This window comes from Polyodon spathula, chromosome 15 (assembly GCF_017654505.1).
Source record: "Polyodon spathula isolate WHYD16114869_AA chromosome 15, ASM1765450v1, whole genome shotgun sequence".
Lineage (NCBI taxonomy): Eukaryota > Metazoa > Chordata > Actinopteri > Acipenseriformes > Polyodontidae > Polyodon > Polyodon spathula.
This window is the reverse complement of record NC_054548.1, coordinates 15304937-15332474: the sequence shown is the minus strand read 5'-3', so window position 1 is coordinate 15332474 and position 27538 is coordinate 15304937. Positions and strand designations below refer to the sequence as shown.

At 36.1% G+C, this 27538-nt stretch overlaps 1 protein-coding gene across 4 annotated transcripts in view; it reads left to right on the top strand.

The window, feature by feature from the left end:
* LOC121327922 (E3 ubiquitin-protein ligase Midline-1-like) overlaps positions 1-27538 on the top strand; it is a 118826-nt gene that overhangs the window by 32400 nt on the left and 58888 nt on the right. For 2 of the 4 annotated variants that reach the window (XM_041272269.1, XM_041272273.1), the window contains exon 1: positions 20799-21012. The exons of 1 other annotated variant lie outside the window; for it this stretch is intronic. The gene's annotated coding sequence lies outside the window, so the exon portion shown is untranslated. Of the gene's footprint in view, positions 1-22; positions 214-20798; positions 21013-27538 lie in introns of those variants that run through there. One more of the 4 variants, XM_041272272.1, reaches the window with a different exon arrangement.

The window sequence follows — 27538 nt, the reverse complement described above, 5'->3', positions numbered from 1 at the left end:
TGCTCTTTCTCCTGCGAGAGGGATTAAGAATGATGCCTGTGAAGTGAATTTAAGAAAAGGAGCCAAACAGAGACAACTAAACACAAGGCTCAAAGACCAAGCTCTTGAAGGATTCTCTCTCTCTCTCTCTCTCTCTCTACTTTTATTCATTTCACTTTTCTTTTGACTACCCATCCAGAGCAGCACTAATTTTTCCTTCTATATGAGAAACTGGTAAGCTCTGTTTACATATGCTGTGCCTTGGTGATATAAGCTTCATTATCCAACTGTTTTAGTTGTGTGAGGGGAAGTCAGCTGGTTTTGTTGTTGCGAGCTCAGAGGTATTGTGTCTCATTTATACAGTTGTCTTTCAAAAGGAAAATGCGTTTACTGTACTGGGCTGTACTTCTGATGCTTGTTTTTGTACAGTGCTTTCCACTTTGCTGACAGTAAGTAGACACATCAGTGTGACATACTATTATACAGTCTATGTTTGTGGTTGTTATATTACATTTGTTTCTTTAAGTCAGTTGCCTTGGAGAAAGATATAACAAAGTAGTTAATTATCATTGAATTAACATACACTTTCGTGGTTTGTGACATGGAAACATAGGAGGCTCAAAGCTCATAAAAGATATGTAATAACAGCTGACACAAACATAATGGTTGACTAAATCAACAAATGAGGACAATCAGTCATTGGAATTGATGAGTGGGAAGACTATTCTCTGCTGCAAGTGCGGTATCTAAAGATTGAGTGTATTTATCTTTTATGGCTTTTTTCTTGTTCAGGAAAGCTATTGTTACAGTGGTTTGAGATAGGATTTGCTTATCATTTCACCTGTGCAAAAGTAAAAATGGACAGTGATTTTATCAGCAAAAAGGATATATATTTTTAAGCAAGTAATGGAAACCTCTTGGTGTCCTTAAATGTAACTGTGTGATGGATTGCAGTTAAAGCCAGGTGAACTGCATAAAGTTTGAAGCGTTTTTGGAAAATTGGTGTACAATATTGGTTTCAATTGTTCCATTTTGATAATTTAAAAACTATGCATGAAAAATTAAAGGATAACATTGTCATATAAATAAATATGTTTGAACAAGCACTTTATTTCCAACTAAATTAATATTGTACTGCAATATATTAATAAAACATGAACCATAATTAAACCCTAAATCATTTAATATTTAATCTATCGATACATTGTCTTCAATGGCAGTCATCATGAGAAATCATTTTAAAAAATGAATGTACCTTCTGCTGAATGTTTAATAATTTAAAATGAAACATTAATGAGTAAGAAAAACGAGTTGTAAAAAAAAAGCTTTAATACTGTTCTGTACTTGGTAAGAATCTTTACCTGCAGTAGAATTCAATTATTGAAGACATGCTCGACTTTTTGTATCCTCCTGTGACAGTTTTGGTTCAGCAGACAGCTTACTGCATACCTGGTGGTATGTTATATGGCAGGGATGTGGTAGTGTTGAACACTGTGCCTGCAGTCAGTTCAGAGCTTAGCTGGCATATGTTCTAGAAGTACATCGCTACGGGTTACAGTTACCATGGAATCCATGGAGCACCCAGTCACCACCAGTGTGTAAATTCAAACAAGAAAAACCTACTACATGTTGTGTCTTTATCCTTTTGCTGGTATACTGTGGGGATTTAGGTGAGGAATACTATACAAAGGGTGGCCTTGTTTTAAATGAAATATGCAAGTTTCGACAGTGCTGCTATGAATGTTGCATGCAGTAATTACCATGTGATATCTGTACTTATTTAGAATGTGTCACATTGATGTATGTTTAACTACCTTGTAGTGAAAATGTATCTAATCTCTGAAGGTATTATGTAGATCAATCAGGGTTAAGAATTTAGTGGGTTCCTACTATCCTGAATCTAAATAAATTTGGTGCACAAATAAATCCTTTAGTGTGCTATACTTTTAACATAGCCTTGTTGTGCTCTAATAATTTCTTAGGTGACAGGTGGTTGCTAAGTTTATTTTAAGTGTTTAATGGACGCTGGTGATTAAAGCTATAGAGACACTTAAAAATACTTATTGAATCAAACCTTTAATAAAAGCTTTATCTCAAGACTGCTTTCATGAGTACATACAGTGTGATATTTATTCATTCATGTGCACTGCTGCTGGTTTCTTCAGCAATATCAAACTGAATTCAGGTAAGTCAAACAATGTTGGGAATAGAGTTTCTATTTATATTTGTTAAATCACAATCAGCTAAATGCAAATCAGCTTGCTGCTGCAGTATTGACGTTCCTGCTGGCTGAAAATATTCTTTTTTAATGCTGATGTATATAGTCTGTGCCCTACACTAATCAAACTGTAAGCACAAACATATGTTTTTTGTATAACACATTTGCAAAAAAGTTTTGTTTTTTTCATTATTATTATTATTATTATTATTATTATTATTATTTATTATTATTATTATTATTATTATGTATTATACTTTGGACTTGAATTGTTCAGGTTTTTGACGTCCCTTTAAACATATTTTGATCCTAATTGCATTTCATTCTTGCATTCACTTAGTTTATCGTTGTGCTTTTGTTATTTTCTCTCATTTAACATAGTTGTCCTGACAGATTTGCTTTTCATCATAAAATGCCCACAACGGAGTTTACATTAATAGCATGTCCATTATTTAAAATAGCCTTGATTTGTAGCAAAGAAACAAATAATCTTAAACCCAGTCTTTAATTAGTAGTTTTCTCTTTATTAGGATTCATAAACAGCTTACTTCATGGGGCGGGAGCCAGGGCTGCCAGAGGAAGGGAGTGTTTTTTGTAAAACAGGATCAGAGGCTCGGCCTCTAGGAAAGGGGAGAGAGAAAGGGACAGGACGCAATGGAGTCGAGCCTGGCCCTATCGGCCTCTGGGCCCCTGAAACAGAGCGTCCTTTGACTCGGAGAGTCGTTACAGGCTCGGCCTCATGACTGGGTCCCAATTAGCAACCGGGTTCAACCCTCAGACTATGGCTCATTCAAAGCCTTGATGTAAGGAAGAAAAGAGAATCTGGAAGAACACAAATCATTTGTTAGTTATGGGACTTGAGCACTAAGAGTATGAGTGCCACGTCCCAGGAGGATAAAGGAGGAAGTAAGACAGACCACTTCTTTCATGAGGCAAGATATAGTACATAAGCTGTGAAAGAACATTATGGCCAGTGGTCCCCTTTGACCACACAAAGAACCTGCCGAGTTACTGGAACTCCAGGTCGGGGAAGATAGAGTCGCTATCCCCCCAGAAGGGACTGACACAGAGGCACGCGGCATTTGAAAAAAGTGAGGAGGAGGAGGGAGGAGGAGAAAAAAGCAAAACACGAGAGAAAGAGTTAAGCTGTGACTGAGTTTAAATAGGGAGTTAATGATGACAGACATGTGAAATTAATAACGAGCGTTGTCAGTTATCTAGCCCTCTTTTATATGCAGAAAGGAAACAATTTTAGCATAGGCACGTGTACATTCTCAATTAAATTACACAGACCACACAAAAAGAAGGTAGTAGTAATGCACAGACCTTTAATTTAAAATGTAAAAGTAATTTCCTCTTCCCTTATCTTTTTTTCCCATGCAATGTATCAATTTAGAAATGTATAGATGTATTTTTGTATAGTAAATGCGCAGGGATGATTGAAACCACTGGAGTATAGTTTTATACTGGGGTTGGCTGATGCACTGGCTTTCTGTTTATTATATTTATGGTAAATTGTGTCTATTATTCTCTTCATTGAATAAGGCTCCTCGCCCAGCCACACACATGGTTATATTAATTTAATAGATTATAAACCACGATAGACTCAAAATGAATCACATTGAATCAGAGTATTACTAAATTCTAGTAGGTGATAAAGATGCCAGAACATAAACTAGGTAATTGGGATGCTGTTGTTTCTTATTTTCTTCTCAGGAAGCTGTATTCTCAGATTGACAAAGAGCCATTCATTATTAATGAATCTTTCTCCAGCGCTGTAAAGGAACCGTAAATACAGCCATGCCCCCACTGACCCCCCTCCCCCCTCTTCCCCGTGTATTTCTAAAGATAAACATTAAAAAAGAATTAAACTACATTGATGAAAAAAAGGTTACTTTTCTTAAAACAATATAGTGCAGTGTCTTCAAAAATAAAAAAATGGAAGCAGGTGTTTTTGGTCATTCCCAAAAGTTTTAATGTGCTGATGTACATTGACCTAACAATACAAGTTAATGAAGTTTGCCTGTTGGTTGAATGCACCTGTTTTTTTTTCTGTTTTTTTTTTCTTTTTTTTTTTTTTTTTTTTTGCAAAATACAATAAAAGCACACCTAATCGTCAATTGTGTTACTCATTAAAAGTAATGCCTTTCTACAGTGAGGCTCCCTTATATAATGTGTATAAAAGTCACCTTCCACTTCTCCAGCTAACTCATTCAACAGTTACTCGCACACAGAGTACCTTCTCTACTGAATCCACTTGTATTCAAGCTGCTAGTTCTAAATTCCCTGGTGCATAACCATTTCCCGCAAACTATATGGAGTTTCCATGAACCTGTGGGGTCACAGGTCACTTAAAGTGACACTAAGAATACAAAAGATTACTCTTAAATGGCTAAAAGTAATATACTGTCCCATGGGGTTTGTTACAATACACCAAATAATCCAATTTAGAATCATTTAAGTCGAGTCTGCATTTTATATGATCTTGTAAGTATTGTTAATACATTTTAAAACAAAAGTCTGAAAAACGTAAAAGTAAAAGTGAATAATTCTGAAGGGTTTTATCATTTATGAGTTTGTTTTGTTTTGTCCCAGTGTGTCTTCACTCATTGTAAAGACAATGGGACTGATTTTAATGACGAGACAAACCTTTAAAGTTAGGGCAAAGCACATTAAACTCGATGAAATGGGAGCAAACTGCCTTTGCCTTGTAATGCGATTTTTGTGACATGCTTTGCCCTGTCCTTCACTGTCTGCGTTAGTGCTAGTGGTTGGCATAACTTTTGGGGTGTGGCCCCATTTGTTTGTTAGCTTTGAACAATTTGGATGACAGCACAGACTGCTTCTCAAACTATTCATTAGCTAAAAGCAACAGTTTATTTTGGTATTTGTAGAACTTTTGGATTTCTTATGAGCAAAACTACAGCAACTGTATTACTATTATATCTCCAGTAACTGATTTAACTATACCTCATGAGTTAGTATAGGTTTAAAAAAATAAATACTTCAAGTGTAAACATTAGTTAGTATGTATATTAGTTGGCTCAGTTGGTATTTAATTTTTATTAAATAATATAACTTATTTAAGTTGTATTAAATAATATAAAGCCCATATTTCATACATTGGTTGTATTCCTACATGTATTACATGTATTCCAGATCATTATTTTATTTTTATTTTTTTTTAAGAGCACCTTTTCTTTGTGTGTCGGTTTAAAACATATACCTGGATATACAGAGGACCAACTGAAAAAATAAAATAAGTTCAACTTCAAATTTAAAATACATTGGATTAAATTATTTCCTGAAATTATGCAGTTTCAAATCACAGTTCCCATATAAATCTTGAAAAAGCTCTTTCTTTTGAAGTGTGGAAATGTGAACCTGTAGTATAGTTCGGGGGGGGGGGGGGGGGAGCTAGGCCCCCCCGTATCCTATCATCACCTTTCATCAATTAAATCTACCTTATTTAACCTTTTCTCACCCCTAGCTAGTTGTCTTGTGTTTTTTTTTCATTTTTGGTGTTAACTCATTGACTTATAATCAATCAAATACAATTGAGTACTCATAACATCTGTCTTCTGATTCAGAGGATTCTCTGGATTTTTTGTCTATACCAGATCATTCTCCTCCAGCTTCATTCCAGGGTCCCTCCAGCCCTCGATTTTTTTTCTCCCTCCGGCATCTCAGTTGCACTTCCATTTCAGCACAACCAGTTTTTCCATCAAAAAAAGTTTCTCAACAGCGCCCAGCTGTTCAGCGTCTTCAAACAGACAACAGGCAATCTGTCTCAGAGCACATCATCCCCACAGCCAGCACTTCTAACCAGTAGCCAGCCGTGCCAGCCAGCAAAATTCAGCAACAGCACCCCCTGATATTCAACAAAATAAAATAATTTATGCAGTCTTTTGCCAACACACTATCTTCAGTCAGTACCAAACTGTCAGATTTGGATAAAAGAGTGTCTATTATGGAAAAGGAGAAACAAAGTTCAACTCTCTCATTAATTCCTGCAACAAACACTGTAGCCGTGGCTACAGTTTCTTCCGGTTCAACTCTAACTTCAGTCATTGAATCAGATCCTCCAATTTATAACCTTGCTACTGCATCTGCATACAGCTCCTCTTCTCCAACATCAGCTTGCTGTCTCTCAATATCTCTGCAAATAAGACACAACATAATCGAAGGTGAGGATGTCAATCTCGTTTCATTATTGACGGTGACATCAGAGTTTCTGGATACAGAGTTGTGGATTGTGGAGATCTATCAGTTACTTCAAAATCCAGAGACCCCAGATTACTAAAGAATTTAACATTGGGGGAATTCATCCTTGCCTTCTCTATATACAGAAACCTGGTATGTTCTGTATATCCTAACTGAAGAGCCAAACTAGACTCCTATGCATATTACATAGTGGAATTATCTGTCTATGGCAGGACCATGTTTTCTGATTATCACAGAGCTTTTCAGCAAAAGCAGCAGCTATTCTGGCATCCGATAACCACATAATTAACTGGGCACAACCTGATTCAGGTTTATATAATAGATTTTTTTGGCGTTCTCAGAACCAATGCATGTAGGGTTTGCACTTCCACAGCTCATTCAACATCCCTGCCCAAAAGTGGCAATAGAATCAACCTCCAAATCAGCTACTGGCACCATTGTACCTTACTACTCAAACAGAGCCTCCTTTCATAATCCTACCCATGCTACTCCAGATTTATCCTCGAGGTAAGATAAGTACGGCTGCCGCAATAATTTTAATACTGGTTTGTGCTCAAGCAGACAATGTGCATTAATTCATATGTGCAATACTTGCGGGGATGCCCATTCCAATACAATCTGCTCTCTAGCTCGCAAGTGACTCTCTCCAGTGCTCAGTCTCCACTCCCATAAACATTCTGGTGGTATCCAAAAAACTCCAGAATCACCCTGACACATATTTCACCAGATACTTAATCGATGGACTAAAAAACATTTTGTCAATCGGACTCAGTCAAATTCCTTCTTCCTCTTTTCAAAGCAAGACTCTTCGTTCTGGCATTCAAGAACCAAAGGTAGTTCATTCTCTCATCAAAAAGTAAATAAAGGTTTTATAGTCGGTCCCTGGATACTTCTCAATGCTTACCACATTCCATTTCTGCTTCATCTTCTTGATGATTTTTTATTGGTTTCTCCTCCTTCAGATCCGCCAGCAGAAACAATTTCTAATCTTAAAAGTTTATTTTCAGAAGTCAGTGTTCCACTTTCAGAAGAAAAAACAATTGGTCCCCTGCATTCTCTGGAATTTCTTGGAATCATTCTAGACACAGAAGAGTTTGAAGCTAGCCTACTCAAGTCTAAACTCAACCATATTCGTTTTCTAAATCAGAACTTTCAGATCAGTAAAAGAATTAGAAAATGTGCACTGATTTCCTTGCTGGGTCATTTCCACTTTGCAATTGACATTATCCCCCAAGGGAGGATGTTTATATCTTGACTAATGTTTATATCTTGACACTCGCATCGGCAGCAAAAAACTTGAACTCTTACAATAATATTTCCTCAGAAGTTAGGAAAGACAATAAAATGTGGTCTGCTCTTATTCAGCAGTGGGATGGCCTACCTATGTTCAATGATGATTTAATTTCAGCATCACATGACCTGGCTTTGTTTACAGACGCCTCATCTTTGGGATTTGGAGGTCTCTTAAACAATTAATGGTTTTCCAATACATGGCCACAAGAAAGCTCTTCTCGAAATAAACCGAATAGTTGCAGCTGCCCAACTATGGCGTTATCTCTGGTCTAAAAATCATCATTATTCTACTGCAGTAATATACAGTGCACATTATAAATAATGTTCCAGTCCCCCTGTTATCACGCCATTACTGCAGCAGCTAGTAAGGATTTCAGTTTCCAACAATTTCCTAATACAAGCTCGTCCTCTACCGGGAATTTATAATAATGCAGCTGGTGCTCTTTATCATTTACAGATTTCTAAATTTCACATTCTGGTTCCTACAGCTCTGTCATCTCCACAGCAACTCCACAGTTTAATCAGCTGATTTTCAACTGAATCCAACTATCAATAAGCTACTTAATTCAGCTCAAGATTACATGGCTTCATCACTTGCCCCTTCTACCAGATCCTCATACTCTACAGTCTGGGCATGTTATGTAACTTTCTGTTCCCAAAGCAGGATTAATCCTATTCCATTTAACCAGAATTGGATCATGGCTTTCATAGTTCATGCAAAGGGCTCTCTACATCTGGCACCAGCTACTATCAAATCCTATTAGTCAGGAATTCAACACCAATTTTGGTTGATGTCCATCGCTTCTCCAACAATACCTCTTGTGAGAAATTTCCAAGTGCTCTCAGGCTCCATCTCCTGCTCACATGACTATCGCTATAGACATTCTCGGGAACTTGATTCTCCACCAATGCTGGTTTTCTTCATTTGAAGATTTAACTATGGAAACCATGTGGCTAACAGCTTTTTTGGGTTTTTTTTGAGATTCTCCAAATATACAGTTCTTTCTATTTCCAGCTTTCCTACTCTAGGTATCCGCTGTAGTGACCTGAATCTCATTCAAGATTCCTATTTCTTTGGATTTCAAAAATGGATGTAGCAAGGACAATGTATTCAGCTTTCAAAAATCAACTCTCCTCTATGCCCCTACACTTCCATGCTGAAATACATCGCAGAATGCAAGGCCATTTCATCATCTGACCCTTTATTTATCAATTCAATCCGGTCCATTGTATCAAGGCATTGGTTTTCTTCTCATCTCTCCACTTTGGTTTCCAGAGCAGGTCTTCCCCCGCAATTCTACTCTCCTCATTCATTTAGAATTAGGGTAGCCACTTCAGCAGCAGGAGGAAATATCAACCAGCATCTAATCAAAAATATGGGGTGCCGGACCTCATCATCAGTTGAAGATTATATTCGTTCTTCATCATCTGAAATATTCTCTGGCCATTAGTCCTTTGTTAGTATGTTCAGAGTGGGGTCGACCTTTCCGCCAGGTCCACCAAAGATTTCCTTCTAAAAAGAAAGTTTTTTTTTTCTTTCCACCATGTGGACGGTCTTCACATGTCACTATGGTACAGTTTACTAACCCCTTTGTCACGTTAAGTGTTTTCTTTTCTTTTGTGTTAAATGTTTTCTCTTTTCTACTTTTCTATATACATTGGCGGTTCCTCTTTTTCTTCTTATAGGTGTCTTTAGTGGGGAGCTGAGGGTCCATTCTTTGGGGGGTTAGTGATTCCACTTTCTCTAAAACTTTGTTAAGCTACGCTTCATTAACCTCTTAGAGGAGGGTTCTCCGCGAGTCAGAGGGGACCCCTGGCCAAACCCTTCCTTTAGCATGCATGACCTCTTGTCTTCTTCTCTTTCAGAGTCTGATGCCTCTATTTATGTGAGGGCCCCTAAGCAATGGTACCCCTCTTCATTTGTCAAGTCTTTTCAGAGACAGTGACCCCTCTTCTGTTTGTTGGGTCTTGTCAGCGAGCCAGCCCCTCTTTCTCTATGCCGGGCTTTTGAAGAGTGGAACATTCCATTCTATATGTTCTAATAACTACTAACTCCATGTTTTCTTTCCATTTCGTGAGCCTCTTTGTATGTCAGGTTACCTCAGCAATGGTAACCCCCCTCCTATCTGTCGGGTCTCCTCACAACAGAACACCCCTTCTATATGTTGGGCCTTGGACGTTTTTTATATGTTACTAACTCCATGTCTTTAAACACTACATCAGGTGCCTTGCTCCACCCTGTGAAGTATAAAAATAAGGAATGTTTATGAGTATAACAAAACACTGTAGTCATATTCCAACATTGTTCAATGAATGTAAATATTTCTAGATTTTTTAATTAACAAATAGTGCTATGGAATTAAAGAACAGCTATGGTTTTCTAAAAGTGAATGTCAGTTTCTCCTTATTTGCTAGTTGCTTCTGACTCCTAATTTTTCTTCATTGGTCAGCACTAACTCCCTTCGCAATCACAACATGAAGGGGGTGAACAATCCAGCACAAACATAGAAGCATTATAGTACAAATGGGTTTACATCGATAACATTTTAATACAGACTTTAACAAACGTGCAGCAAAGAAGAAAATAAATTAATCATTTTAAATTATCACCACACTTTGGAAAAGTGGGCTACTCAGTATCATTTTTAGTAAAACTTTTAATGATCTTGGTATCAATTTTGATGTCATCAGTGCCATTGGGCAAAAGTGCTGATTTCTAATTAGCATTTCAAGGGATAAACAATGTAGACAAGAACATCAATTTCATGTCAGACCAAGTCCTAGGATCAGATATTACAAAGCTGTGTTTGTAGCCGTTCTTTTTCCTCAGCCACCTCTAGCCACTACTCTACTGCCACATGACTTTAAACTACTTATCCAGTGAAAAATAATATGATTTAATCAAAAGCTATTGTTCTATAATTAAAAATTAAATATACTGAACATGTCCTGAGATAAACAGCTCCTATGCTCTTAGTAATATATTTTCTATACTTGTTCTACCCAAGTAATACATATTAGGTAATATTTACTGAAATGATTTGTTATTTAAGTGACAACAATTTAAATGTATAAACTCAGGACCAAACATATAAACTCTAGTATGGGTAGTTTTTAGGGTATTATCAAACAGTGGACCCTTTTGAACTGATACTGCATAGCATTTATTTTTGATATGATAAATACCATAGATAATGGTTAAAATTATAAGGACCCTCCCTATGTGTGTGTACATGTTGAGATTTTACTTTCTGGCTGAAGGCAAGTTGCAACTCTGAAGTAGAATAGAAGACAATAGAAACTGGATAACTATAATAAATTTGGCTCTAACCAGTCCAGTTCAAATCTAAGCTTTAAAGTGTTATGTGAGCAAACAGTGAGATTCAGAGCATGCACTACAGCCAGAGCTCCCCATACAGTGTCTTTCTCATTACTGTCTGTAAATATGAATATCATATTATAATATAATTATAATATTTGGTCTGAAATAGTAGGAAAAGCACCACAGAGCCCTGTGTTCAAGGAGCACTCTGTAAATAGTGATTTCACAGGCTGTGCAGAAATAATGAAATTAGCCCAATAAAACATTATCTCATAATTATTACTTGCATTTCATACACAGAAAAAAAAAAAAAAAAAAACAGAACACATTAACGAAACTGTACAGCTCTGCTGTGTGCTTGTGAGTACTATTCATACTATTTGTGATTATGCCATGTGAAAATGTATGCGATTTTCACAGGGCCTTACTGTATTCCTGCACCTAACAGTAGGTGTAGCTTTGGTTTCTGTTTGGTTAGGTTTTTTTAATATGTTGCCATTGACAGCAAGCCAAGCTTTTCACCATACACAGAGTGAGGCTTGTGTGTTTACACTATACAACTGAGAAGTGTAACAATCGGATATATTACATTATAAAACAGAAGCTATACAATAAGAGCAGAGACACTGTCCGCTCATATTATCTCTGTGCAGTGAACCACAAGAACTGGCTCAAGGTAAGATGTCAAAGACACTTACACTTCATTGATTTTTACACATGTGCTTTGATGGCAATTAATGGTTCCAAGGGAGTTTAATTGCACGTCTCCATTGTTCAAGCCCACCTAATCTTCACCATATTAGGACTACTGCTGTGAAATATTAATTGGATATTCACATTGTAACTTACATTTATCAATGCCGATTACTCATGTATTGCTTTATGTATTTACTTTTTTGCAGAGGTTCTGTTTCATGCGTTCTGTTACAATTTTGATTTCATATTTTATCCCAAAATATTCACCATGATTTTAAGAGAGCAATGTGTGAATAATATATTTACTATTATATCAACAAACAAAAAAATACATATGTTTTTATGAGCCCTTTAACAGCTGTTACCTGGAGTTTAGGTCTGCTCTGGCACATGTCTGGGCTCTAATGAGACCTCAGCTGGTACGGTTGGTTCAGAATTTGAAAAAACAACACTGTTTGATGAAACCTGATTAGCATAGGTGAGCTTGATGGTTAAATGGTTTGATGGTTTAATGAAGCCCCACGAGACTATGCACAGAAGTGTCCTGTACCACAGATGGCTGTGCAATTGTCTAAATAGGATTGAAGAGCTGGCTACTTAAAATAATACAGCACTTTAAATAACATATTTAGATAATAACAAATATGGTTTAATTGTAAATATTATAATCATAGCTCAGTAGCTGTTTCCCGTGGTTATACTATTGTCTGAATTATTTATAATGAGAGGGACAGTATCATTAAAGAACTGTAATGTATCAAATTAAATGTGATTTATAAGACAAGTCAGGTCTGTTCAGAGGAATATTTTCAAATGCAAGTGTGAAAAAAGAATGTGCCTGTTCTATTCAGCATTTTGTGGCACTGCATTGTACATTGATTAAATTGAAGAAATGGGTAAACAAAGTGAATATCTTCTTTGTACTGTTTTGTATTTTCCAGTGTTTTAATATCTCTTGTTTTGTAGTATACAATAAGCTGGCAAAAGTCCACCTTGGCAAAGGATGGGTCACATATTACAATATTGATGCATAACAATGGAAGATCCATATAGTGTATTTTCTATTATTACTGAATAATTCAAATAAGGATTCACATTAAGGATATCATTGAGGATTCACATTCTATCAGTAACATCATTCAGTATTATAAATGGTGCCTAATCCCAGCTAAGTTTCGAGGTGCATTCCTTGCTGGAGAATATTACTGAGGGACTAATGAAACAAGGGCCAAATAAAAATGGCCATTAATCACTAGTTATTATTAGATAATGGGACCATTCTTCTTGGGCTGTCTATAACGGAAAGAAGGAGCTGACAGCTTTTTTTTTTTTTGCCTGTCATATAATGGCAAGCTCTTGGCTCAGTCAAGAAAGTCAAGCAGACAGAGTTGTGCACTGCAAGCTATGGCCAATCTCTTCTTTCGCTAACTTGCTCCCTATGGTATACCTGCTCACATGCTACAGGCTCCAACAGTGATATATTTGATGCTGGAGCCTTTGAACCTGACTCCTTGCCAATGCCATCATTAGTCACAAACTAATAGAAAGAAAGCCTAACTGTTTCTCATTTCTCATCAAGCTGAGGACCTTGGGGGTCACCAGGCAATAAATAATAAAACAAGGCACGTTACCGTCCAGCCAATACATTATTAATGTGCGTACAAATTAAATCGTATGACCTTATAAATGCCACAGACACAAAGACTTTGTTAAGCTGTTTTCTGATTTTCTTTTGCAAACTCTTTCGATTGACAAGCTAAACAACAGCTGGGAGCTCTGGGACTGCTGCAAAACTAGAAATTTCTTACCTTGGTTTCTTTGTGAAAATTATCTAAAAGCACAAAAAGTGTTACTTCTGAGGGGCTGCCACTCATCTTTTGTCATTCTTTAAAATTTGTTTTATAAGTAAGCGTAAGTGCTAATTTGTATAATTTTTTTACTGAGGCATCTTAGAAAAAGTAATTTGCCATCAATGTAATGTTTTAAATTCAGTTCACATGTGACTTGAATTGAATTGTATCACAGCTCTCACTCTGAGCAGCAATTTGTTATTTAATTTTATTCATCAGTTTTTACAAGATATTGTGTCACATTTTCAGTGAATGAAGTATGGTAAATAATGGGGAAAAAACATGGCAAGAGTATGGTAATTATAACATTGCTGTGCAAATTTTCTATAAATATTTCTGATTGAAATCATGATAGTTCATAGATTCTTCTCATCCTCATGAAGCTTTAGTTACTGTAAAATAGTTACTGTATGTTCAGAATTTAAGTACATCTGTTAAGTTTTGGGTCATATTGACCCAATGCAATTTCAAACTAATTTAAACAGCCTTAAATTGATTGACTGTTTTTATTTGCAAAGGTTTTACTCTTTTATGCTCTTTTAGTCCAGGAGCTGTGATAAAACTTCTTTGACTGCCAACCTGGGAGCTCCTAATTTTGGAATGTCTTTACCAGTGAGATGCTGTTGCAATACTGACAGTGAAAATTAGGCTGTTTGTTTTTCTGTTTATAAATATCTCCAGACAGGTGCAGCCATTTCCAGAGATAATAATACAAATATAATAATAATAATAATAAAATAACAAATTGAAGAAGTTTGTTTTATTCCTGCACACAAATCTACATAGATATATGCCACGGGTCGCAGTGACCCAAAACATCTTATTTGTATACATGACCTCTTCTAAAAAAAAACAAACATCTCAAAAGTTCTGTTTTCTGTGTATGAGTTCATGATGCCAACTTAGGAAAAGTCATAACATTATACAGAAAATGAAAAGAAAAATAGCGTTTAAGCTAACTGGAAACTAGAGTCGGGTCAAATAGACCCGAAACCTAATAGGAGGGTTAACTTGAGATGACATGCCCTTAGCATGCTTAGAAAATGCATGCATGTTGTCCTCTATGCAGGATTATATTGTAACTGCTTGATGTGTTTAAGGTCCTTTGACTCTTCTTGACTGTTGTAATTGCTTCTTTTCAGTAGTATTTGCTTTTAGTTTTGATTGTATGTTTTTGTAAAACTGATCAAATTTAGAAACAGGGACCCTTAAAAGAGCCATCCTTCTCAGTGATACAAATAAAGTACATTTTCATTAACAGCAGCATCTGCTATTTACTTTTTATGGATTCTGGTCATTTTTGTTGCTAGTATTAAAAAAAGGTGTAGGGACTGTTTGGACAACTTTTAAAGTAGGACCCAGTTAAAGTAAAATCAGTAGCCTTTGTTGAAATCCACAAAGAAAAAGAAAAAGAAAAAAACAAGTTGCTTCTAAAACCAGGTTATTTGCCATTCTTTAGATAGATCACATATTCTAGGGCTCATACGAAACACACATTGGGTTGCTTTTAAAATGTAACATCTGAATTCATCTTGGGAATTTGTTCCTACTGAGGTCCTCATTTATCATCCATGTATGGTCCTGATGTAAACATTGCTTATAGTCCATCTGGTATAAAGTCACTTTCCATGCTTTTAATGATGTCCTAGTTATCGGTTTGGTTAATAAGCAGAAGAACAAATCACATTTTGGGTTTGCCTTGATGTGTGTTCATTTGACATGCCAGAAGGCATAGATGTCTGCCTAGGGAATGGTAGTGCACCAGACATAAGATTTATAAAGTTATTTTATTAGCTTTTAAATAGTTATCAGTTGCATCAAGCCTTCTTCAGCTGTAGAAAGGAGACTTCATCACAAATCCATTAGCAATGATAGACATTCCATCTGCTTCTATTCGCTTATCAAATTGCCAAATCACGACAGTCCTAATTAGAATGACACTTTATCAGTAGAACAATGCTGAAACCATGAATTATTCATGTTGCCAAAATACTCAAGAATGACCTTACCTAATAAAAGCATTTGGAATAAAGTATACAGTAACTTGGGATAGCATCTTCTTCTGGTTTTGTTAAGAACAGCTTTTGTCAATGTAGATTAGACCCAAGACCTCCCAATATAAGCACGTGCCAACCACTGTAACATTTGATTAGTCAATTTATGGTTATTTCTATAAATAGTGTGCAGTGTTTAATATATTTTGCTACTATATGGAGTTCATTGCCAAGCAATTTGTGATCATTTCCTTTTCCCTTTTGATCTGGAATAATTCTGTCATATACAGTACTGGGCCCTATTAAACATACTTCATGGACTCTTTTAAAGAATGTTGTTTTAAAGACCTTTTGTGTTCATAAACATTCACAATGTTAAATAGTTCATTGCACAATTTGAATAAACCCTCTTTAAACAGTGTTTTAAAAAATAGCCAACAGAACAATCCTTAAAACAGTCTTGTGAAAAAGGTCCATTGTATGTAGTCTTCTATTGTTATTGGATATTTTTCATCACATTTAGGTTAAAGAGTAAGTAGTGGGGTTTCCAAAAAATATAGCGTGACACATCCCCACGTGTTGCTACAACTGTTTAAATAACAGCTATCACTTTTCTTTTCATTTTTAACACCCTGACAACTTTTTACACTTGTAACTTTAAAGTTTGTTTCAAAGCTTGTTTCAAAATGGCTGCGGACAGTGTAAGGATTGTTACCCACATTGTCAAACAGATAACACAACAATAATGATCCATGATCTGGTACAGAACAGAAAAGCCAGAGCATCATGGGTTTTTTTGTTTTTGTTTTTGTTTTGTTTTTTGTTGTTTTTTCCTGAAGTGATTTAGAGGACAGATCTCAAACCCCAGTGCACTACAGAGGCCATTTTGAAAAGAGCTTTGAAACAGACTATAAGGTTCAGTTTACATGCACTGGAAAATAGACTCAACAGTCATGACTGTGTGACTGTCACATGAATACATCGTAAACAGCAAAAGGACGTCCTTTTAGCAGCGCGACTTTAAGTGCAGGGTCAATCGCTTTCTCACGATAAAATTGCTATATGTGTTTGTTTCAGCAGTCAAAAACCAGTTTTTTCTGACTTAATATCACTTAATCTCCAGCAGAAAGGCCGTACAAACATAGACAGCGCCCAACACACACACATTAAATTTATGGACTACTTCAACACTAGAACCGCCGCGGTAACACTCATAACTGCAACCGCCAGTACATTTTAAACACCATCAATATTAAAATGAAAGACAAACTATCCGATACAACTCAAAAGTTTTATTCAAGCGTATCATATCAAACATCTGCACAGCCAAAACGTCGTATTTAAATGAACAATTAAACATAAAAGGGTTTAAAACTTACCACATATAAAACACTACATCAAAAAATTAAAAACTGTAATACAATAAACATTTCAAAAGAAACTATTGTGTAAACAGGTATATGTACATACAAGACTGTAAAAACAAAAGTAGTTTTTAATCTAAAACAAAGGTAAATATGATATATCTTGCGTGTGTTTCCCTCGCAGCACAGAATCAAGGTTGAGCTGCTGCAGCCTGCAGCTTTCTGATCGAAATATTTCTGCTGAAGCGCTGTGGCAAGCTTCAAGGTGAAATCTCCCCTACCTTGTATAAAATGAAGGATATATATATATATATATATATATATATATATATATATATATATATATATATATATATATATATATATATATATATATATAGATATATTATATTCATAAGTAGTAATATTCTGTAGAAAATATTTATATAGTTTATATATTTTAAGTTGTTTCATTAAACGACTGGCATGAGAGAATGACTTGCATTTAATGCCATTTCTAAGCATTTTTAGGGGGTTTTAACTAACCACAATATATACTACATTTTATTGTATCTATTTACAGATACTTTTCTATTGTCGAATCATGTTCTGGAACACTAGCCTGACCAGGATTCTGGAACAAATGAAATAGAGCTATTTTCCTGCTGGTACTGTAGCTGAATTACCATGTCTACTGTATATTACTTCAAATTCTTTCATAGAGATTTACAGCATGGCATATCTGTAAAAGAAATGTAGGGAAAGTCCATGCTAGGTAGGTCTGTCACTTTATTTTTTACGCACTCATCACAAGTCCCTTCAGAAAACATTAGCATGACAAGTGTTGCGGCTTATTTAAGGAAGTGGTTGAGATGAGTATTTTTTTTTTCTCCTTTCTTATCTAATTAATTTTTCAAAGCCATTGCACATTTTAGCACAGCACTGGCCATTTTCAAAGGCTGCCTTTGAGCCTTTGAGGCTGATGAATTGGATCGATTCACCCTCATTCCCTAAAAAGGGGCTTCCCTCCAAGTCTGGAACATAACCAGTAGTATTACAGGAATGGGGAGTCTTTTAGGAATGCTGAGAGCTTTGATTTTAGATTTTAAAAAAGAATAAAACATTGAGATGACAGTCAGCACTTGTCAGAGCTAGTATTGTTTCATGCAGGATGACCATCTAAGAACTGTCTAAACTTCTTCTAATGTGTCCCGCTAGCCTTGCATGATAGCTTGTGGTCTTGAGTCATACTGATCCACATGAAAGTACAGTAATGTACTGTGACATCATTATATATTTGCCTGAAAGGAGGTCACATAGCTGAACCTGAATCCTCAAACTATGCTATAAAATGGCTGAGCAGATTTCTATTTCAGTTCAGTGGAGATCAACATTTAAAAATGGACAAATGAAATGTTATAGCAACACCACACCCATTTTCAAAAACTAGTGAAGGACTGGGATTGTTGCTTCCAGAAGTCCTTTTTTAATCACATAATGAACATTTTTCTTTATTTTCCACAACAGCTAAAGAAAAAAATGGTTGAACTAAACCAGCGACCTAAAACACTATTAAGCCTAAAACTTTTTAAAGTATGTATTTTAAGTCATTTTTTTGGTCTGTAACTAACAGTAGGCAGTCTCTTTTTATTTTTCTCTTGCAGCTCGGCAAACCAATACATCTTCTTAATTATCTTTGCTTCATCAACAGTCATTTGCAATTTTTGTAATGAAGGATTTTTTTTTTCCTTGCAGCAATTTTTATTTACGTTTTATTATGCATTTTTTGTGTATGAAAAAAACATAAACGTTTTTGGCACGAATATCTTAGCGCTTTACATATGATGAAGTAATAGACTACTACCAGTGCAACAGGTTGCAAACATTTCTGGAGAAAAATAGGAGAGGAAGGCTATAGTGGGAAATTATTGACCCGAGGGAACCATTTTGTCTTGTTGTTTAGGAGTGGATGTGGAGGGTGTTCCTTTGAAAAGGGGCGGGACTGACAATGATGTGAACCAATCACATGACAGACAGAGACTATTGCCTGGTGGTGTAAGGATGTGAGGGCAATAGTTAAATCTATTTTTCTCCTATATATAATTAGGTTTTAACCAATCACAGGTCAGAATGTCCAAGCACTGCCTCATATATATTAATTAGTTTATTATTGAACAGAGAAGATTAGTTCGGATACTGTAGATCCTATCAAAGTTTCCATACACGGTGTTGTATGTGCTCCGTGCGTTGCCATTGCTGGTAGTGTCAAGCAAGCTGTTCAGTGTGTTGTCATGTAAATAAATCCTGTTTGCCTGTGGGGCATATCAACTTCAACCTCCGTAGTTGGATATGCGACTGATTACTGTAAGTAACATTACGTTTGCAAAATATTATGGCAAGCAGTGAAAATCTTAAGCGAATAGAAGATTTAAAGCAATTTTTCAGTGTTGAAATATTGAAGACATATGGAGTATGTTGTATGAAACAGCACAGTTTTTTTGGTAGCTGGAAAATATAAGTAATATATCTAGCACAAATGAGTCATTGCAGTTCTGTTAGCACCATGTGAAATCACTTAAAAGGTCAAGGACCAGGCAGGAATGTGCAGATAGCAGGAGCTGAGAACTAGAGGCACTGTTACAAAGATTATATATATATGTATTAGGTTATGAATTGAACTGAACTGCATGGTCCACAAAAAGATAATACATACAAAATATAAAACATTCTATTAACACATAAAAATATCTAAATTAACTTGTATGAATGCTTACTGAATGTATTCTTAATCTAAAAGAATACATTCACTAATTCTTAACTTGGTTTGCTAAATGAATCATTCTTGCTGCAAAATAACCTGTTTGGGTTCTAAAACAAACCTTGAAATGACCAAGAGCACTTAAGGAATGTTAAAATACGTCATTGTGAGTTCAACAAGAGAGAAAAAACACTAACAAAACTCTCTAACTGTTTACTCCAGGTGGCTTCTAAAAAACATTCAGTGCTTCACATTATAGATTTACTGGATATAAAAATAACACAAAAAAAAAACTAAAAACTGTTGGGGTCTGTTCAGTTGTTGTTTGTTTATTTAAATTCTGTGAAAACAACTTTTTGATAAAGTTTAATTTTCCAGATTGAGTTCTGTGTTTTTAAGGATAAAGAGGCTGCTCTTTGAAATGAACTAGCAACAATCTAAATCTGAGTTCCGACCAGACAGACAGCTATACATTTGTGTTAAAAAAAAAAAAAAAAGTGCTGGTAATCACTTAATCAAGAAGTAAATGTATCTTTATGCTAATCTGTCACAGTATGACACAACATTTAAACATAGATGACTGATAACACACATTATTAGGACAAGGAAACACACATTTTAGAATCATTAAGGTGTTTATCATCTTTCCTTATTTAAATGCTGCTATGGGAATTCAGGGAGCCAAAAACCTGTAAAAGTGTTTTTATCTTTGGCAAGAATGACTGTAAAAAGCAGAATGCTTTATGGCAGTTTTACACCAGCGTATCAGACGAGATCTACTGAAGGCTACAGAAATGTGTGCATCAAAACAGTGCAGCAAACCTCATTTTACTGTATTTAACTATATAGATGTGACAGTTGAACTACATTTCTTTAATGTCAACCTGCTGTTTACAATGTGTTTGAGAGAGAGAGAGAGAGAGAGAGAGAGAGAGAGAGAGAGAGAGAGATTATTCTACAGGAGTGAAGACCTTCCTTAACCCTCAAACAGAAGACCCATCATGTAATCTAACTCCCACCCCCTTTCGCCTGATTGGTGAGGCTGCTATTGTGCACTAATTCAGTCTACTAAAACTTCGCTGAGCTTCCATTTGAAACAAGAGATAGGCGGACAGTTACCTCCCTTTGGCTGACTTACAATAGGCAGGGAGGAAAGGTTAGGGTGCTTGGCATTTCGTTGTGAAGTGCAGAGTCAGAGATGTGCAAATAAGAGAGACAAAGTGAACTGACTTGCTTTCTGGAAGGTGAACTGCTGTTCTTGGATTTATAGCCACAAGTCAAGCTTGTTAACTTCTTGTCTGCTCTATGGATAATGGAATTTTAACCATGTGGCAGGTGAGGAAGCTGTCAATACTTTTAATTAGTTATTTTATTAATTGTTAACTGGCAGAAAAGTTAATAATATGGTATTATCACTTTACAAGGATAAAATAGCATGATTGTTTCTTTAAGTAACCTTGGTGAAATGTAGTATAAAAATGTGACTTTTTCTGTTATAGTGTGAAAATGGTTTATTTGTAAATTAAGCCAGAGTGCTTTCTTTGATTGCCATACTGCCCATTCTGATTCAAGTGTAGAAAAGTATGGGCACGCTGTTGTTAACTCTGTTTAGCCAAACTAATAGGCTTATCCTAACTACTATATACTGTGTTCTAACCTTATTATGAGACAAACTTTTAATAAATACACGTATTCAACAATGCTGAAACAATTACACTGCATTCAAGTGTTTTAAGGCAGCATTCACAGTAGTTGTGCATGAAAGTCATTTAAAGCTCTTATTGAAGTTGTTCAGTATCTTCACTTCTTCCAAAATGTACTTTTTCTCCAGAAGTTATGTATTAAAAAAACCTGTTGTAATTTGGTACTATGACATATTCACTGAGGAAGCAAGGCAGTACTGGCACGTAACCCATATTTACATGTACAATCAGCTAGTGTTGTAATTTTTTTATGATATATATTTACTGTGATGCACACCCTATTATACTGCTTGTGCATTTAATCAACACTCTATTTCTAGTTGTTGGCTCATGTTGTCTTATACAGCACATTGCTGTGATTTTTTTTTTTGTTGTTGTTTTTCAACAGATTACTATCTTATCTAACCCACCACTAGCCTTGCAGAGTGATCATGCTAGTCCAGCTTTATCTTTTAAACCGAATGCCACTGAAAAAATCAGTGTGGACCACTACAGCCATATAGTGTCAGTAATAATCATCACAACAAACAGTACTTACTTTTTTAACTCTCGTAGCTCTTCTACCCCAGAGCCCAGTTAGAAAACAGCCTGGGGTGTTATTCTCAGTCTGTTGTTTATAAAACAAGGAGGGACAGGGTATTAGTACCTTATGTTTGGGGAGCTTTGTTTTTCTATTTTGTGAAATAGCAACATACAAATGTGCACATTCAGTGTATCAGTTAATTAGTATTTGGCCATTACCCAATAGAAAGTCTAACATTACTCACCCAGCCCATTTTTCATCTTCCTTTGATCACTTGTGTGATGAATAGAAATGCATGTGTGGTGTCACCATGGCAACTTGTACTGTAGATTTGTGGGAACACGGAGGATCTCAGGACAAAGGGTGATTTGTTAAGATAGTTGGTCTTATTTCTAGTATATTTACTGATATTGGAGAGATGTGAGGAAAAACAGACACATTTGTGCTCTTTTATTTTATGCCAGATATGGTTCATGAGACACAAAGTAAAATAAATTGACTATTTCTCTCACACAGGGCTAACCTTAGTTACATTATATATCTATATAGATTTGTTGATTTTGTAGTTTTTTGTATGCTGTTTCAGACTAAAATGTGTTGTAATATTTATGAGAGAATGGGGTACATTGTTTGATTGGAGTTTTTTTAATCCAAGCCACATGTGTAAAGTGGTAATTGCTTTTCTGCAGCAGTCCCTTGAACCAGCAGTTAGGTTCATGCCAAATGCCTGCCTGTAGAGGTCAGGCTTGAAACTATTTTTGAGAGGGTCTTTGAAAGGATAACCTTTACAGATTTTAGCGCACAATCAAACATCTTACACAGATTTAGCTTTAGCAAGCTTTTTTTTTTACTTGGGTACACACTATTTTTGCTGACGTTATCCATAGAGTTTTACTGGAATTTTATTTTGTAATAGGGGAATATGTTACATACTTGGGTTGTCATTGAATAACAGTCAGACACAGAGCATTGGGTGTTGGCATGCTGCACAGGCACGCAGATTTGATTAGCACAAGTGCTGCCACTAGGGTACCAGCAACGGTAACCCTAGTGTCAGATTTAATAGGCACAGTCTTGCAGTTGAAGGGTTCCATAGTAATTATCCTGTGGAGTGGACGCTGTTCCGGCGCAGACGTTTTTTGAGCTGCGTGCAGCCCCCCCAGACGAGCCTATCTGCTCAATTGGTTGCCTAGCAACACGTCTCCTGTTACATGCCCAGCTACACGTATCCGCGTACGAACCAGCAACATGGGCCTCCCTGGCTGTCACATATTGTTAGAACAGGGGTGGGGAACCTATCTTTCTGGAGAGCCGGCGTCCCTCCTGGTTTTTGTTCTAACTGTGCCCTAAACAGCTAATTAGACCAATAATTGGTTAATAATTGGTCTAATTAAGCAATTTAGGGCACAATTGGATCAAAAAGCAGGAGGGACACCGGCCCTCCTGGACCAGCGTTCCATACCCCTGTGTTAGAACATTTGAACTATTATAACAAAGATATCTACAATATACCACCTGTACTGCGGTGCTGCAAATTGGTAAACATTGGTTTATTTCAAATAAAGAAACTCGTTAACCCCACCCCTGGCCCTGATCAGCTCTGAGACAGATTCTGATGTGTTGTGAGAACAGAGTTTCACACGTTGGTTCTCACTCTGCTCAACAAATAGCCAGTGGAAAACCAGCTGTTTCATGAGGGGCTCTTTTTATTTGCTGGAAGCACTTCTGTTAAAGAAAACAAAGCATCCAATCCAGATGCTATATTAAAAGACGCGGTTGTAGTTGAAAATCTACTCTACTTCACAATCGGAGGCATTTAGTTACTCCTGCAGTATCAGAAGGGTTATTAGGCTACAAAATCTGTCTGCTAAAAACATGCCTGTAATTTTAATGATGGAACTATATGTTACAAGTACAAATGTATTGATTTAATGTGCTGACACATCCCAAAGCAGCCTCAGGAACTATTAAATGTAATTAGTTTGAATGCACAGGTAAATCACTGGCACTGCAGAAGAAAGGTTTAGTTTTAAAACTGCATATAGATTATTTTTCTGCATGGTAAGATGACGTTAGTCTTTTCCAAAAAATAAAAATAAAAAACAATTGAAAAGCACAACTTTTCCCAATGCATATAATATGAATACTTTATTTGTGTTTAATTTTTTAAAAACAACTATGGCAAAAAATGAAAAGCATTTGTTGCAGTTTTTACAGTGCAGAAATGTTAAACTTGACCCAAACCTAGTGTGAAATCCCAAAAGACCAGAAGCACCTAACCTGACCTGACTGGAAGATTCACATTCCACAAAATGATACACTCACCTGAAAACTATGTGACATTATCTTTTCACATCAAAAATATTGTTGGTTTTGGATACAGACTTAAGCAACATTCCTGTTTTTACTTAATTGGTATATTGTTAAAAAAAAAAAAAATAACTTAGACAATAAAGTGTATGTATATAAAACTATATAAGTAGTTCAGTATACAGTAATTTACATGTATATATATATATATATATATTATATATTATATATATAATATATATATATATATATATATATATATATATATATATATATATACTGTACTATATATACTATACTGACATAGATGAGTATAATAGTGTGAAAATAAATGCAGTAATTGTAAATGCAGTCTGTGGTCTGTGCGTGCGTGTTTGTTTTCCATTTTTGAGACTATTTACTTGACAACACTATGTACAAAACATTGGCTTACTGTGTGTTCATGTGAAAATGTGGGTCAGCATCTTGGTGTAAATTACTGTCAGATGTACTTCGCAGATCAAAGAGATTAGAAGTGGATAGGACCCATCCCTTAATTGCAATGAATGCATATTTGTGCGTCAACCCTTTGAGTTTCACACGCTACAAATCATAATAGACTGTACAGGTTTTTTTTTTTGCTACATTATATACTGACAAAGTAAAGCTTTTGATCAGTCAGTGCTGTAGTTTACATTTCATTACAGATATTCAGTGAGAAACAAAATATTAGAAACATCTGTATCCCTGATGTGTTTTGTAACATGTAAAACCTGAAAGTGAGATTTGTCACAATGTACTAGGCACAAATTAGTGATGGTTCACAAGGAACAGTCTCTTAATCTCTGTGATGACTATACTTGGGACCACTGCTATCCACATCCCTACATCTAAAAGTTACAGCACACCTGCAGGTTAGTGTAATGGGTAAAGGCTGCTACAAGCGACAGGCGACGCAGGAGCAACACCAGGGCAACGTGAGATAAATAGGATTGAATCCTATTTTTTTGCGATTTGTCGTCCAACAAATAGGGAAATAACCAATCAGAGAACATCTTCAAAGCACGTGCTCCAGCAGGGTGAAGCAGTATCCAGAATGACGGGGGAAAAAATAATACTCAATGAAGGTACTGATTTGAAAGACAATACATGGGAGTCCATTTCGAAGGAACTGTTTAAGCCTGGTATGTGTAATTTATTGCCATAGGTGTTGAAATACCGCCAGAGAAGACACTCATTATTTAAAAATCATGCTGATGAATATGTACCAGTCGTGATCATAGTTTTATCCAGGGCTGGCATCAGCACCCGGGCAACCCGGGCAACCGCTCGGGGCCCCCACGTGAGAGGGGGCCCACACACATACACAAATTAAATTGCAAATGTAAGTAGATGTGCCATTTCTGTGCCACCTATTCTACTCAAGCAGCCTTTATGGCTAGAAATGTTTAGTTTTCACTAAACTAAACTGTATGCGCGCATCTCTTTTCCTGCTTGTGTCCTGTTTCCTGTCCCGCCTCTTCTTACTCCCTATTGGCTTCCATCCTATCCCAGTTCTTCATAAAGCTGAAAGCTTTTGGCTGATCTCGACATAAAAATATACAAATGTGCCAGTTAAAGACATTCTATAATTGGCACATTTACTTTTCAACAAGACTTTCATTTGACAAGCGTTTGATCGAGCCTCATTATCACGTTTATTATTATCATAACGCCTAAAAGCCTATTATAATTATAGGATTTTAAACCATTAACAATTAAACCTCTGGAACCTCCAAATAAAAAATAAAAAAACACAAATCTAGATGTCGAAAACGGAAAGAAAAGGCTACAATAAAAGAAAATAAAGAAAGTTTATTCCTGTAAAGTGCGTGTTCTGTTTTCTATTAATTGTATACTAAGTAGGCTACATTAAATAAGACAATGCGCTTATATCATTTAGTTTTAATTAAAAAATAAAATTTACTATTGTAACAGCACGTTCAGGCAAGACGCTGACTGAGAACTCTCCGTGCTACAGCAGTAATGTGTGGGGGCCTGGCCTCTGGACTGTGTGCGTTGTATCGTTTGTTTGTTGGTTGTTTTCTGTCTGTGTTTTTATCTTTTATCTTCAGTGCCTTATTTGAATAAATGTATCCAAATGTTTATTATTTTTATGACGGCTTGTCTCCAGCCAGGTCTGCCAAGACGGTATTTAGGTAGCGTGGTAACCTGGTTGTGGGTTTTATCACCAGTTCGAGAGAAAGGGAGTGTCATACAGAGCTTGTCGTGGTAAACTGCATTCCTGATTAGCGTCTTCATTGCACTGTTTTACATTGTACAGTAATGTGTAAAATACAGCAGCATGGTTTATTTTTTGTTACCGGCAGGTTAAAATAAAATGAAAGTGCACTACAGGTATTTATTTGTTTTTACTACTGTATTTATTTCAACATTTTTATTTTTGTTATTTTTTTTTATCGGACAGCTCATGTCTCCCGCCAGACACGTTTAGCGAGGGACTACTGATTATGAAAACCTTTTAATAGAAAATATTTTTGATTTAGGGTTGAAGGTCGGGGAAGCCCACTGGAGGTCCATTGCCCGGGGCCCACAAAAACCTTGTGCGGGCTCTGGTTTTGTCAATAGCAATTTTTAATAGTTGTACGGGTCTGGCAGTTTTCAAACCTGTCGCATTGCCTAGGTGTTGCTTCTGGTGTGTATGGTCATGTTGCTGCAAAGTATCTTGTCGCCCAATGAAAAATCGCATCGCATCTGGTGTGTGGAAGCCTTAACATTATGTGATACTCTAGTTACAGCTTCTGAGCCTTGATGGTGAGATGATGTTAAAAGCTCTTTTTACCCTAATTTAGTTATAAAGTACAGAATAGACATTCCTTCAGTGTCCTCAGGTATTCAGCACAACGTAGCACAAATGTGCTACATTTAAAAATCACAAATACATATGCGCATGCACTGATTAAGTTAGATAGGTCAGTGCTTTTGGCCTACTTTCAGAGCTGTGTTACAAACTGTCTGCAACGTACCCTCCATTTTAAAGTACAGGGTTTTCTTTTGTGCTCTCTGTCTATTACTACAGCATTTACAGTATATAATACACTGCATTCGAAACAAAAGCACAGTTTGTCCTGTTTCCATTAACTAGTTTAGCAGACATGAAATATCTTGAAATAGCACCTTAAATCATTTTTAACTCACATGACTGAATAAGTGTAGTGGTAGTTGGTTCTAACTTTGTTAATGGCACTTCTGTATCTAAAGTTGCACAAAAATTGCTAATGTTTCACAAGAAAAACATGACTGTCCAGGCCAGTCTGGAGAACTGCTTCAGTTCCCCAAATTCCCT